This window comes from Microcaecilia unicolor, chromosome 7 (genome assembly GCF_901765095.1).
Source record: "Microcaecilia unicolor chromosome 7, aMicUni1.1, whole genome shotgun sequence".
Classification (NCBI taxonomy): Eukaryota; Metazoa; Chordata; class Amphibia; order Gymnophiona; family Siphonopidae; genus Microcaecilia; species Microcaecilia unicolor.
The window spans coordinates 213,673,074-213,686,499 of record NC_044037.1 but is presented as its reverse complement, the minus strand read 5'-3'; the positions used below and the strand labels follow the sequence as shown (position 1 = coordinate 213,686,499).

The 13,426-nt window shown below is 49.5% G+C and overlaps 1 protein-coding gene across 1 annotated transcript in view; it reads right to left on the bottom strand.

The window, feature by feature from the left end:
• Positions 1 to 13,426, bottom strand: part of PDE1A (phosphodiesterase 1A) — a 595,639-nt gene that overhangs the window by 525,926 nt on the left and 56,287 nt on the right. The gene's annotated exons all lie outside the window — the stretch shown is intronic.

The window sequence follows — 13,426 nt, the reverse complement described above, 5'->3', positions numbered from 1 at the left end:
GGGGGCAAGGGCTTATTATGTGGGAAAAAACTGCTAAATGACCATCAAGCACTAAAATCTTGTTGATCTCAGTACTGATGACCTTCAGGGTTATTTTTTAGAAGATCAGATGCAATGTATATCTTTTTGGATCTAAACACCAGGGGTAGGCAACTAAGGTCATTGAGGGCAGTTCATAATGCAGTCGGATTTTCAGGATTTCCCAATGCATACTCACAAGATCTACTTGCACTGCCTTCATTGTGTACAAATAGATCTCATGTTTATTCATTGGGGAAATCCTGAAAACCCAACTGGGCTGCAGCCCTCGAGAACCAAGGTTGGCACTCCTGATCTAAACATTGCATTCAATATAATAGAACAGTCATTCTTTCAAAAGTTGTGATAAGACCTCTTGATTGGTTTTTAACCAATAGAACAGAGAGGGACCTGTTCTGCCCCCACATGAGTATATGAATGTTCACATTCTCTTTATATTTGTAGTTTCAGCATGTACTCAGGACGGGAAAATTAGGTTCTTACCGTGATAATTTTCTTTCCTTTAGTCATAGCAGATGCAGCCATTACAGATGGGTTGTGTCCATCAACCAGCAGAGGGAGATAGACAGCACACTTTTTTCAGTGCCTCATACCAGCTTGCTCCACTGCCTCTCCTCAGTATTTGAAGCTTCCAAAGCAGTATGGCAAACCGCTATGGGAATAACATGAGCTTTCCTCACAGCGAACGATGGCCCTACAACAAAGGGCATTAACTCAGAATGGAGGGAATGAAACATCCTCCCGGAGGGCATAAACTCATCCTCCACTGAGACATAACTGGAGGGAATAAACTCATCCTCCACTGAGACATAACTGGAGGGAATAAACTTATCCTCCCGGAGGGAATAAACTCATCCTCCAAAACATGAAACTGGAGGGAATTAAGTCATCCTCCTTTAATTGAACAAGAATCCTGAAGACTGTTTTCCGACTTTCTCCCAAGGACGGAATCTCCAGGAAACACGAACAGAACCTGAAATAGATTTACAGCACATAGCATCAGACAGGGAGGGATCATGGCTGCATCTGCTATGACTAAAGGAAAGAAAATTATCACGGTAAGAACCTAATTTTCCCTTCCTTGTCATCAAGCAGATGCAGCCATTACAGATGGGATGTATCAAAGCAATCCCTAGATAGGGTGGGAACAAGCCACACCACGCGCCAGCACTTGCGCTCCAAAATGTGCGTCCCTCCTGGCAGCCACATCCAGCCTGTAATGTCGGGCAAAAAAGAGCTTAGAAGCCCATGTTGCTGCACTACAAATCTCTTGAAGAGAGAGTGCTCCAGTTTCAGCCCAAGAAGAGGAAATTCCTCTAGTGGAATGCACCTTAAAGGCATCAGGCGGAGGCCGGCCGGCAAGCAAATAAGCTGAAAAGATAGATTCTTTAAGCCAGCGGGCAATAGAGGCTTTAGGTGCTGGAGACCCTCTGCGAGGACCTGATAGCAAAACAAACAGATGATCAGCGGTCCTGAAAGAGTTAGTAACTCGCAGATACTGCAGCAGAGTCCTGCGCACGTCCAACAGGTGCAATTGCCCAAAAGATTCTGGAAACTCCTCCTCGACAAAGGAGGGCAAGAAAATAGGTTGGTTTAGGTGAAACGCTGAAACCACCTTAGGCAAGAAGGAAGGCACGGTCCGAAACGTGACCCCGGACTCTGAAAACTGCCGAAAAGGGTCTCTACAGGACAGCGCCTGGAGCTCTGACATCCGTCTTGCCGAAGTAATGGCCACTAACAAGACGGCCTTCAGTGTCAAATCTTTCTCTGAAGCACGCCGAAGCGGTTCAAAGGGAGCACCCTGAAGGGCCTTCAGCACTAGCCCCAGGTTCCAAGCTGGACAAGGTGCACGCACGGGAGGACGGAGCCGAAGCACCTCTCTAAGAAACCGTGCCACATCCGGATGAGCAGCTAAAGACACACCTTCAACCTTGCCACGCAGGGAGGCCAACGTTGCCACTTGCACCCGCAGGGAATTATAGGCCAAGCCTTTTTGTACACCACCCTGCAAAAAGTCCAGAATCGGCGAGACAGGAGGGGTGTGATCTCTCTGGAAGCACACCAGACTTCAAACTGGCGCCAAATCCTGGCATAAGCCATGGAAGTGGCGCTTGCGGGCTTGCAGGAGAGTGGTAATTACTTTATTGGAATAGCCTCTGCCTCTCAATTGCGCCCTCTCAATCACCAGGCCATAAGACCAAATCGTCCGGCATCCTCCATGGTCACAGGACCCTGTGACAACAGGTTGGGAACCAGAGGTAACTGAAGGGGATCCTCTACGAGCATCTGTCGGAGGTCCGCATACCAAAGCCTCCTGGGCCAATCTGGGGCGACGAGAACCACTTCTCCTGGATGCAGCCGAATCCGCAGGAGCACTCGCCCTATCAAGGGCCACGGAGGGAACACATATAGTAGGCCCGGAGGCCAGGATTGAGCCAAGGCATCCAACCCCGCCGCGCGAGGATCTCTCCGTCTGCTGAAGAAGCACGGGACTTTGGCATTGGAGCTTGTCACCATTAGATCAAATCACGGGCTTGCCCCACTTGGCACATATCTGCAGGAACACTTCGTCTGCAAGTTCCCACTCCGCTGGATCGATCTGATGCCTGCTTAGATAATCGGCTTGCACGTTGCTCTGACCTGCAATGTGAGCTGCCGACAGAAACTGTAGATGTAGCTCGGCCCAGTGGCAAATTTGTTCAGCCTGCGCGGCTAGAGCTCTGCACTGAGTACCGCCTTGTCGATTTATGTAGGCCACTGCTGTCGTGTTGTCCGACATCACTCTGACAGCCAATTACAGGGTCACTTGAAAGGCCAGAAGCGCCTGAAACATCACTTTCAACTCTAGGCGGTTGATGGACCACTCTGACTCCTCGGGTGTCCATAGACCCTGGGCATGCTTCCCCTTGCAATGTGCGCCCCAGCCTTTCAGACTGGCATCTGTCACCACTAGGCACCAATCGGGGAGCGCCAGCGGCATTCCTCGCCGCAGCATGCTGTCTGAGAGCCACCACTCCATGCTGAGTCAGGCCGCAGGGAGCCAAGAGAGTCTGCATTGGTAATCCTGAGATACTGGAGACCATCTTTGGAGTAGAGCATACTGTAGAGGTCTCAGGTGCGCTCTCGCCCAGGGCACCAGTTCCATGTTGGCCGTCATCGATCCAAGCAGCTGGACAATGTCCCAAGCTCGCGGGCGGGACATCCTCAGGAGCAGACGGACCTGATTCTGAAGCTTGCACCGCCTTTGCTCGGGTAGGTACATATACCCCGAGGCTGTGTCGAACCTGGCCCCCAAATATTCTAGAGACTGCGAGGGGGTCAGGTGACTTTGGCCAAATTGACGACCCAGCCCAGAGATTGAAGTACTGAGACCACTCTGGCTGTTACATGCTGACTCTCTGCAGCAGAGTTTGCTCGAATGAGCCAGTCGTCCAGGTACGGGTGAGCCCGAATACCCTCTCGCCTTAGAAAGGCAGCTACTACCACCATAACCTTCGAAAAGGTGCGGGGAGCTGTGGTGAGGCCAAAAGGCAAGGCCCAGAACTGGAAATGCTTTCCCATCACCGCAAACCTCAGAAACTTCTGGTGCGGGGGCCAAATTGGAATGTGCAAGTAAGCTTCTTTCAGGTCCAGAGACGTGAGAAACTCTCCTGGCTGTACCGCCGCAATGACGGAGTGCAGGGTTTCCATGTGAAAATGCTGCACTCTCAGGGACTTGTTTAATTCTTTTAAGTCCAGAATAGGGCGAAAAGACCCTCCTTTTCGCGGCACCACAAAGTAGATGGAGTAGCGGCCGCAGCCGTGTTCGGCAGGAGGTACCGGGGACACGGCCCCTATCTGAATCAGACCTTGTAAAGTCTCCTCTACCGCCGCCCATTTGGCGGCAGAACCGCATCAGGACTCCACAAACACATCTCTTACAGGGGCATTGAATTCTATTCTGTAACCGTCTCTGATCAGGTCCAAGACCCACTGATCTGAAGAAATGTTGGCCCACTCCTCGGCAAAGAGGGAAAGACGTCCTCCGATGACAGGACTCGAGGAGAGGGCCGGTGCACCATCATTGAGAGGGTCGCCCCTGAACTCCAGGCCTTGAGCCAGTGGCTGTGGAACGTTTGTCCGAGCGAAAGGAGTTCCTCTGCTGAAAACAGACACGAGAAGTGAACCCAGCAGAATGCCCCGGGCGGTACCTTCGAGCTTCACGGAAGCGAGGTCTGTAAGAGGAGTGGACTGCCGCACCCTTAGAGGAAGGCTGAGGCCTATCTTCGGGCAAGCGCTGGGGTTTAGCCTCACCAGGCCCTTCACAATTTTCTCCAACTCCTCACCAAACAGGAGAAGGCCTTGAAAAGCCAACTTCACCAACCTTTGCTTAGAGGCCATGTCTGCCGCCCAATGCCGTAGCCAAAGACGACGGCGAGCCGCCACTGCTACTGCCATGTGTTTTGCCGAAGCTCTGACAATATCATAAAGGGCGTCAGCAAGAAAGGACAAGGCCAACTCCATCCGCGGAGCCACATCTGAAAAGGGCTCCGCTCCATCACCAGGCTGTTCCACTGCCTGTTGCAACCAAGCCAGGCAGGCTCTAGCAGCATAACAACTGCATGCAGACGCCCGAATAGTGAGACCTGCAATTTCAAATGACCGTTTAAGTGCTGATTCCAGTCTACGGTCTTGAATATCCTTCAGGGCAACACCTCCTTCAACAGGGAGGGTAGTTCTCTTTGTCACAGCTGTGACTAGGGCATCCACTTTAGGCATAGCAAAGCGAGCCATATGCTCCTCACTCAGAGGGTATAATTGCCCCATAGCCCTGGAAACTTTCAAAGGTCCCTCGGGGTCAGCCCATTGAGCCAAAATAAGCTCTTGGATGGAGTCATGCAAAGGAAAGGCTCGAGCAGGCTTTTTGGTACTAGCCATCCTAGGATTCACAGAGGAGGCCGTGCCACTGGCAGGGTCCTCAATACAGAGAGCCTGCAGGGCATCAGAAATAAGTGCTGGCAGCTCATCACGGTGGAAAATCCTCACCACGGAGGGATCGTCCAGATCCTGAGTCACTTCTGCACCAGACTCTGGCTCCTCAGACCATGAAGGCCTGCCAGAGTCCTCCGAATCCTCGCAGCCCGACCACGGGGGGGAAAATGGAGGTGCAGCACTCTCTAAAGGGGAATGAGCCCTTCTGCGCTTCATATTCTGCCAATTATCAGGGAATAACGCCTCAGAGGGCATACCCAGGCTAGAATCCACCGGGGGGGCATTAGAAGAGGCCCATCCCGGGCTTTGTGGGAGAGCTCTTTTAAGCATGTATGCTTTATGCATTAATAAGACAAAATCAGGGGAGAAAAACTCACCCTGGGCACCCGGATCTCTGCCGGGGCTAGTAGCTCCCATATCAGCCTCACTCCGAGGCCTCCCCCCGGGCTCAGGACTCTCCGTCTCAGCGGAGGTCGCGCCATGCAGTAAATTCAAAATGGCGCCTGCTGCCAGCTCAGAGTGCGAAGAATCGTCGCTTGCCATGCTCGGGCCGGCTCTAAAGTCTGTACAGCACGATTTACAGAGCCCTGCTGCTGATCTGCGCTTGCCACACTTGGAACAGCGCTTTACTGTCTCCGCAGCCATCGCCGAAAACGGCGGTAAAATTCAAAATCGCCCCAATCGCGGGCCCACCCCGGAGGAGTCAGAAAACACTCTTACCTCACTGGACCGAGTATCACAGCTCTGGTCCCTCAGAAAAAGGCAAGGAAAAACCTCTGTTCCAGCGTCTAAGCGCTTTTTTTTTTTTTTTTTTTAACGCTGTGAGGAAAGCAGAGGTAAATAGAACTCCGGAGGCTCAGGTGAGTGGGAAAGGCAGGGAAAGGGCGAACCTATGTGCCTACATCCACTGTTGGTGGGGAAGGACAGGGAAAGCTAAGCAATGTGTCCATATCCACGGAGGTATGGGTAAGGCAGGGAAAGGGCGAACCTATGTGCCTTTAAAGTGAAGCTGCTATAGCCTCCAACACCCCTGCTAACAACTGGCAAAAGCACAGGAGCAACCTCCAGGCAGATTTTAGACGGAGCTCAAAGAAGCTGCAGCCACTGTGCTAGGGGAGATAGAGAATACTGAAGAGAGGCAGTGGAGCAAGCTGGTATGAGACACTGAAAAAAAAGTGTGGTCTCTATCTCCCTCTGCTGGTTGATGGACACAACCCATCTGTAATGGCTGCATCTGCTTGATGACAAGGAATGCAATGATTTCCTGCTTGGGTTGCAACCTTCTGTCTCATAGGTCAGCTCCCTGCATGTGAGCAAAGTCCATGACAGATACGTTTACCTTTAGGCTCTTGTACTGACCCTATTGGTCTGTTCTACAGCCCCCTAGCTGTGTGGGTGGTTTCTTGTCTCTCCTCCCCGTAAGTCTCTATTTTGGCTAGAGCATGCTGCTCTACCCCTCTCCTCCAGGACAACAGACTCTCTTTTCACACTGTAGTAGCCTGGCGCCTTGAAAAACGCAGCCATACAGAGGTTTAAAAGTGAAATAAACCACTTTAAGACCAGAAAAATGAGTAACCCAGTTCCTCTCATAGGTCAGAAGAAAATAAACACACCAAAAAAAAAAAAAAGTAGTTCTTTTGTTCAAAAAGTACTCTTCCATGGCCAGCTCCTGCAGGACCATGGCATGCTCTAATATGTCTCTCACAAGGCAGCACAAACAGCTTGCTTACAGCCTGGAGTCTCCGAGTTATACTTCTGTCTTTCAAAAATGCAGTACAATTGGCCAGGCTTGGCGCTCGATTCAAAAGTTACAATTTCAGCAGGGTTCCAAGGTAAACTTGGCCTACCTGAGTAGAGAATCTACAGTTTACACTTCTTTGGAGGCATAGGTTGAAGGCTTTTCTTCTCTCCTCAGGCCTCTCTGATTGATCTATGCTGAGGGTTTTTATCCTGCCTTGACCACACCCTACCTGCTCTGCACTTGCTGAGTCATCTCTTCCCTGCCTAATAAAGTGGTTCTATAACTGTGAGGGAATGCTGTTAAGAGGGAGAGATAATTTCCTATAGACTCCCTCACACACACCCTTTTTAAGTCCAACATCTTCTTTTACGCCCCAGCTTCTCAACTTCCTCATTTTATTCTCTACATCATCCCATCTCTGCAATAAATTAACCCATTCTTAGCATTCCATACATCCACATCTCAGCAGTTTCCAGCTGGTCAGCAACTGTTCACCACCCAGTTCAAAGACTCATGCCCTGAAGCAGAACTTTCAGATTTCAGCTTCTGCATCTAGTAAACAAATTGTTGTGCACCAGCAATTAAAATGGTGCTTTAACAGAACATGGCAATTTCCATGTTAAACAACTATACTATCAAGAAAAAGGACATAGAAGGCTAAATTCAATAAATGGCACCCAAAGTTAGGCACCAGGATGATCTGTGCTAAGTTAATATTTTGTAAAGGGCGATCTGGGCAAAGCATACTTTATTGAATACTAGGCAAAAAAGGTCCGTTTCGCAAAAAAAATGAAACAGGCGCTAGCAAGACTATCATGTGAACCGTGATTCTCCCTCACCTCCCATCCATAACCACCGATTCTCGCGATTGTTCCCTCACCTCCCATCCCATCGATATCCAGCGATTTGCTTGTACCCTGCTCTCCCATCCCATCCATGTGCAGCGATTCTCCTGTGCCCTGCCCTCCCATCCCATCCATGTCCAGCAATTGATGTACAGTACGTTGGAGTGTCCCTCTGGTTCTCCTCTCTCCTCTGCCCTCCCCTCCATGTACAGCGATTCTTCCCTCCCCTCCCATTCCTTCCCATCCCATCTTTGTCCAGTGATTCTCCGCTGCCCTTCCCTCCCCTCCGTGTCACGCGATTTTGGGCTCCCCTCCATGTCCAGCGATTCTTCCCTCTCCTCCCCTCCCATCCATATCCAGCGATTCTCCTCTGCCCTGCCCTGCCCTCCCCTCCGTGTCCAGTGATTTTAGCCTCCCCTCCATGTCCAGTGATTCTCCTCTGCCCTGCCCTGCCCTCCCATCCCGTGTCCCGTGATTGTCCCCTTGCCTCCCATTCCATCGATATCCAGCAATTCACTTCTGCCCTGCCCGCCAATCCCATCCACGTGCAGCGATTGTGCTGTGCCCTACCCCTCCCATCCCATCCATATCCAGTGATTCTCCCCTCCCTTCCCATCCCCTCCCATCCCATCTATGTCCAGCGATTCTCCTCTGCCCTGCCCTCCGTGTCCCGTGATTTTGGCCTCCCCTCCATGTCCAGTGATTCCCCTCTGCCCTGCCCTCCCCTTCCATCCGTGTCCCGCGATTGTCCCCATGCCTCCCATCCCATCGATATCCAGCGATTTGCTTCTGCCCTGCCCTCCCATCCCATTCCATCCATGTGCAGCGATTGTCCTGTGCCCTGCCCTGCCCTCCCATCCATGTCCAGCGATTCTCCCCTCCCCTCCATGGTCAGTGACTCTGTCCTTCCTGCCACCGTGCCTGTAAGCCGTCCATCTTACCTCAGGTCGGAGCGGCGGCAGGCAGGCTGGGCTTGCGTCACCTCCAGCGTTCCCTTGCCTTCCTTCTCAGTGTCCCGCCCTCCTCTGACATCATTTCATATTTACGCGAGGGCGGGACAGTGAGAGGGAAGGGAATGCAGGAGGTGAGCTGACGTCAGCATGTTACAAACGCAGACAGCCAGACAGTCAGAGAACCTTGAGGTACAAATTATTATATAGATTAGCTTAGTGCTCATTTTCCTGTGATTCTATATATCGCACCTTAATTTCAACATGGAATCGAAGCATATTCTATAACAGTGTATGTAACTTAATTGGTTAACTAGATAATCAGCACTGTCAATTGGGTGTTAACAAGCAATTATCAATAACTGGCATTAAGATTTACATGCACAACTCGCTAAGGGGTCCTTTTACTAAGCTGCGGTAAAAAGGGCCCTACGGTAGTGGCAGGAGCCGGTTTTGCCATGTGGCAGGGCCCCTTTAACCGCAGTGGATAAAAAACTCCTAAAAAAAGACATGGCCATACGATGAGATTGACACATCTGCTCCCATGGCCATGCCCACTTTTCAGCTACACGCTTTGAAATTTACATACGCCTCTTTTTAGAATACGTCTAAAAAGATGTGCATGTAAATTCCAATTATTGCCAATTAGTGATAATTGGTTATCCAATTATCATGACTAATTTGCTTGTTACTCGGTTGAGTAGCATGTGTAAATTGGCCCTGCGCAGAATTTAATGCGCATTACTGACCTCGCTCTATATAGAATCTGGCCCTCACTACTAACATGGCAAATAATGTGGAACTGTTAATGCAACTTCAAGAGGTATCATGTTATCTGCAAGCAGTTAACCCATGGTAAAGACATTTTCTCTGCATTACCCGAATAGGAAAATGTTGGCAAAACCCCCAAACAGTTAACACAGAGATTTTGTAGTTACTGACTGTTGATTTTGCAAAATTAACTGCAAAACCTTACCGCATTTTACTAAACTGGCCCCAAGGTATGTGCTTTGGATGAGTAAGATCTATCTAGTACTATTTGGAGTCATTCAGGGGTCCCTCCTTTTATTGTTCAGTTTTTACCTATAGCTGTGGATAAAGTTGATTTAGAGATCTGGGGTATTTCTTTTCTAATGCTGATGACTTTCAGCTTTATGTACCACTAGTAAAAAAGGCCCGTTTCTGACACAAATGAAACGGGCGCTAGCAAGGTTTTCCTCGGAGTGTGTATGTTTGGGAGAGTGTATGTGAGAGTGACTGTTTGAGAGTCAGAGTGAAAGTGTGAGTGTGTGAGAGAGAGAGTGAGTCTGGGTGTGAGTGTGTTTGTGAGAATGAGAGTGTGTGCAAGTGTGTATGTGAGACACAGTGTGAGAGAGAGTGTGTGTGTGTGGGCGAGAGAGAGAGTGTGTGTGAGACACAGATTCTCTGTGAGAGTGAGTGTATGAGACCAAGCGAGTGTATGAGTGACTGTGTGGCACATAGAGAGTGAATGTGATACAGTGTGAGACAGAGAGTGTGAGAGTGAGAGTCAGAAAGACATTGTATATGAGAGAGAGAGTGTGAGCCCTGCCCTCCCAATCCATGCCCATCTGTCCCCTGCCCCCTCCATTCATCCTTTTCCAGCATTCCCCTCTCTCCCTGAGCCCTGCCCTCCCAATCCATGCCCATCCATGCTCCTTTGTCACCTGTCCCCTCCATTCATCCCTATCCAGCAAATTCCCCTCTCTCCCTGAGGCCTGCCCTGCAATCCATATCCATCCATGCCCATCTGTCCCCTCCATTCATCCCTATCCAGCAATTCCCCTCTCATCCCTGAGCCCTGCCCTCCAATCCATGCCCATCCATGCTCATTCTGTCCCCTGCCCCCTCCCTTCATCCCTATCCAGCCATTCCCCTCTCTCCCTGAGCCCTGCCCTCCCAATCCATGCCCATCCATGCTCCTCTGTCCCCTGCCCCCTCCATTCATCCCTATCCAGCATTCCCCTCTCTCCCTGAGGCCTGCCCTGCAATCCATATCCATCCATGCCCATCTGTCCCCTCCATTCATCCTATCCAGCAATTCCCCTCTCCCTGAGCCCTGCCCTCCCAATCCATGCCCATCCATGCTCCTCTGTCCTCTGCCCCCTCCATTCATTCCCTTTCCAGCAATTCCCCTCTCTCCCTGAGCCCTGCCCTCCCCAATCCATGCCCATCCATGTTCCTCTGTCACCTGCCCCCTCCATTCATCCCTATCCAGCAATTCCCCTCTCTCCCTGAGCCCTGCCCTGCAATCCATATCCATCCATGCCCATCTGTCCCCCTCCATTCCTCCCTATCCAGCAATTCCCCTCTCCCTGAGCCCTGCCCTCCCAATCCATGCCCATCCATGGTCCTCTGTCATCTGGCCCCTCCATTCATCCCTATCCAGCAATTCCCTCTCTCCCTGAGCCCTGCCCTGCAATCCATATCCATCCATGCCCATCTGTCCCCTCCATTCATCCTATCCAGCAATTCCCCTCTCCCTGAGCCCTGCCCTCCCAATCCATGCCATCCATGCTCCTCTGTCCCCTGCCACCTCCATTCATCCTATCCAGCAATTCCCCTCTCTCCCTGAGCCCTGCCCTCCCAATCCATGCCCATCCATGCTCCTCTGTCCCCTGCCGCCTCCATTCATTCTTTTCCAGCAAGTCCCCTCTCTCCCTTCCATGACCCCCCCTCGCATTCCAGGCTCCTCTCTCTCCCATGTCCCAGCCTGGCCCCCCTTTTCTCCCCCCCCCCCCCCCTTCGCATCCATGCTGTCGTTTCTCCCCTGCCCTCCCGCTCCCATTGTTCTATTTTACTGGCCACCCTCTTCTCTCCCCCCAACATCCCTTTTTGTTTTTTTTTCTTCTTTTTAAATTTACCTCCGTGGCGGTTCCGGCAGTGAAGCGTCAGGGAAGGAGGCGGTGCTCCCGACGCTAGCTTTCCCTTCGCTGTGTTCCGCCTTCTTTTGACGTCATCCTTGACGTCAGAAGAAGGCGGAACACAGCGAAGGGAAGGCTAGACATCGGGAGCGCCGGCCTCCTTCCCTGATGCTTCGCTACCGGATTTGTTTGTTTGTTTTTTTCCGCCCTCAACGTCATGACGTTTGACGCGAGGGCGGGGCAGAGACGGCTGGCTGGCTGGCTTGAAGGCTTCACACCACGAATCCACGAACCCTTCAGCCTGGGAGTGATGTCAGGTGGCTTCAGAACGTTGTCCTCAGAACGTTGAGGGTGCGTTTTATTATATTAGATTAGGTAAATATCAGGTTATATGGCTAGAGAGGCTAGGTAAGTGTCAAGATGCAATGGGAAGGTGGATGAATAGTAATTATTTATATTCCAGCCCCCTTGGTAATAGAAGGCTGCAATATAAATAATTAGTTTTTAAAGATTGTGTAATTAGTCTAGGAGTGATAATGGACTGACAATGGAAATGCAAGCAGCTTAAGTAGTCAAAAGCTGCCATTTTCAGTAAAGATTGTGCTATCAGGAATTAATTTCCACATTCTCTTATTTCAAAAACTGACCAAGAAATTATTAGACTACAAGTAGCCCAAAATATAGCAGCTCAGATAACTGGATAGAGATTTGGGGAACTTATTTCCCCTGCATATTTTGAGTGGTCTCCATTAGTTAAGAAAGGAAGAAAGAAAGCATTTAGAACAGAATTTAATGAGATATGAACCAAAGAGGAATTTATCCTCCCAGGATGCTGTTATTTTGGAACTCCTGAGGTGACGATTATGAAGATGTCAGAGGTGAAACATATTTTTTTCATTAATCATGTCAACTGTTTGGAATGCAGCCCTTAACCATATCCAGAAAATGGAATGCTTCCTGGGGTTCAGACAATCAATAAAGGGGAAACTGTTAGAAGAGAATTGCCTTGACTAAGTGCTGGAGAATAAGTAATGTTTTACATTGTAGACTGGTTTTAATTGGGAAAATGGGCAAAGGCAGCTAGAGAGGGAGTATATTTCAGTTTTAAATTGTGTTTTTGAATGTTGTAAACCACTTTTGTCATTTATTTGAAAAGCAGCATGTAATTGCTGAAAAATAAATAAATGGTTGCACATCCTCAGGGAATATGAACTGCGGTTATAATGGCCCCTATTCCAACAGTGGCCAGTCCAGGTCACAGCTGGTAGAGTCCCAAAAAGTAGCACGATTAAAGGCTACTAAATCCCAGGGATAAGCAGTGGCTTTCCCCAGGTCTGCCTTAATAATTATTGATGAACGTTTCCACCAGGAATTTTGTCCAAACCTTTTTTAAACTCAGCTACATTAACTGCTTTTACCAGTTGCTCCAGCAATGAGTTCCAGAGATTAATGGTACACTGAATGAAAAATATATTTTCTCCTATTGGTTTTAAATGTGTTACTATACAACTTCATTGGAGTGTCCCCTAGTCTTTGTACTTTTTGAAAGAGTAAACAATCAATTAAGGAATTTAAAAACCTCTCTCCTATCTCTCAGCTGTCTCTTCTCCAGGCTGAAGAGACCTAACTTCTTCAGCCTTTTCTCATGTATAAGAGTCTTTCCACCCCTTACTCATTTGGTTGCTCTTCTCTGTACCTTTTCCAGTTCCACTATATCTTTTTGAGATATGGAGAGCAGAATTGCACACAATAATCAAGGAGAAGGTCTCGCCATGGAGTGATTGATATTTTGTTAAATCTCTCTTCCTTTCCTAGTAATTCCTAGCATTTGTTTGCTTTTTAGCCTCTATTGCAAACTGAACAGAAGATTTGAACATACTGTCCACGGTGATCCCTAAATCCTTTCTTCTGTGGCGACTCCTAATATGGAACCTAGAATCATGTAGCTATAATTTGGGTTATTTTTTCCAATGCACATCACTTTGCACTTCACATTAA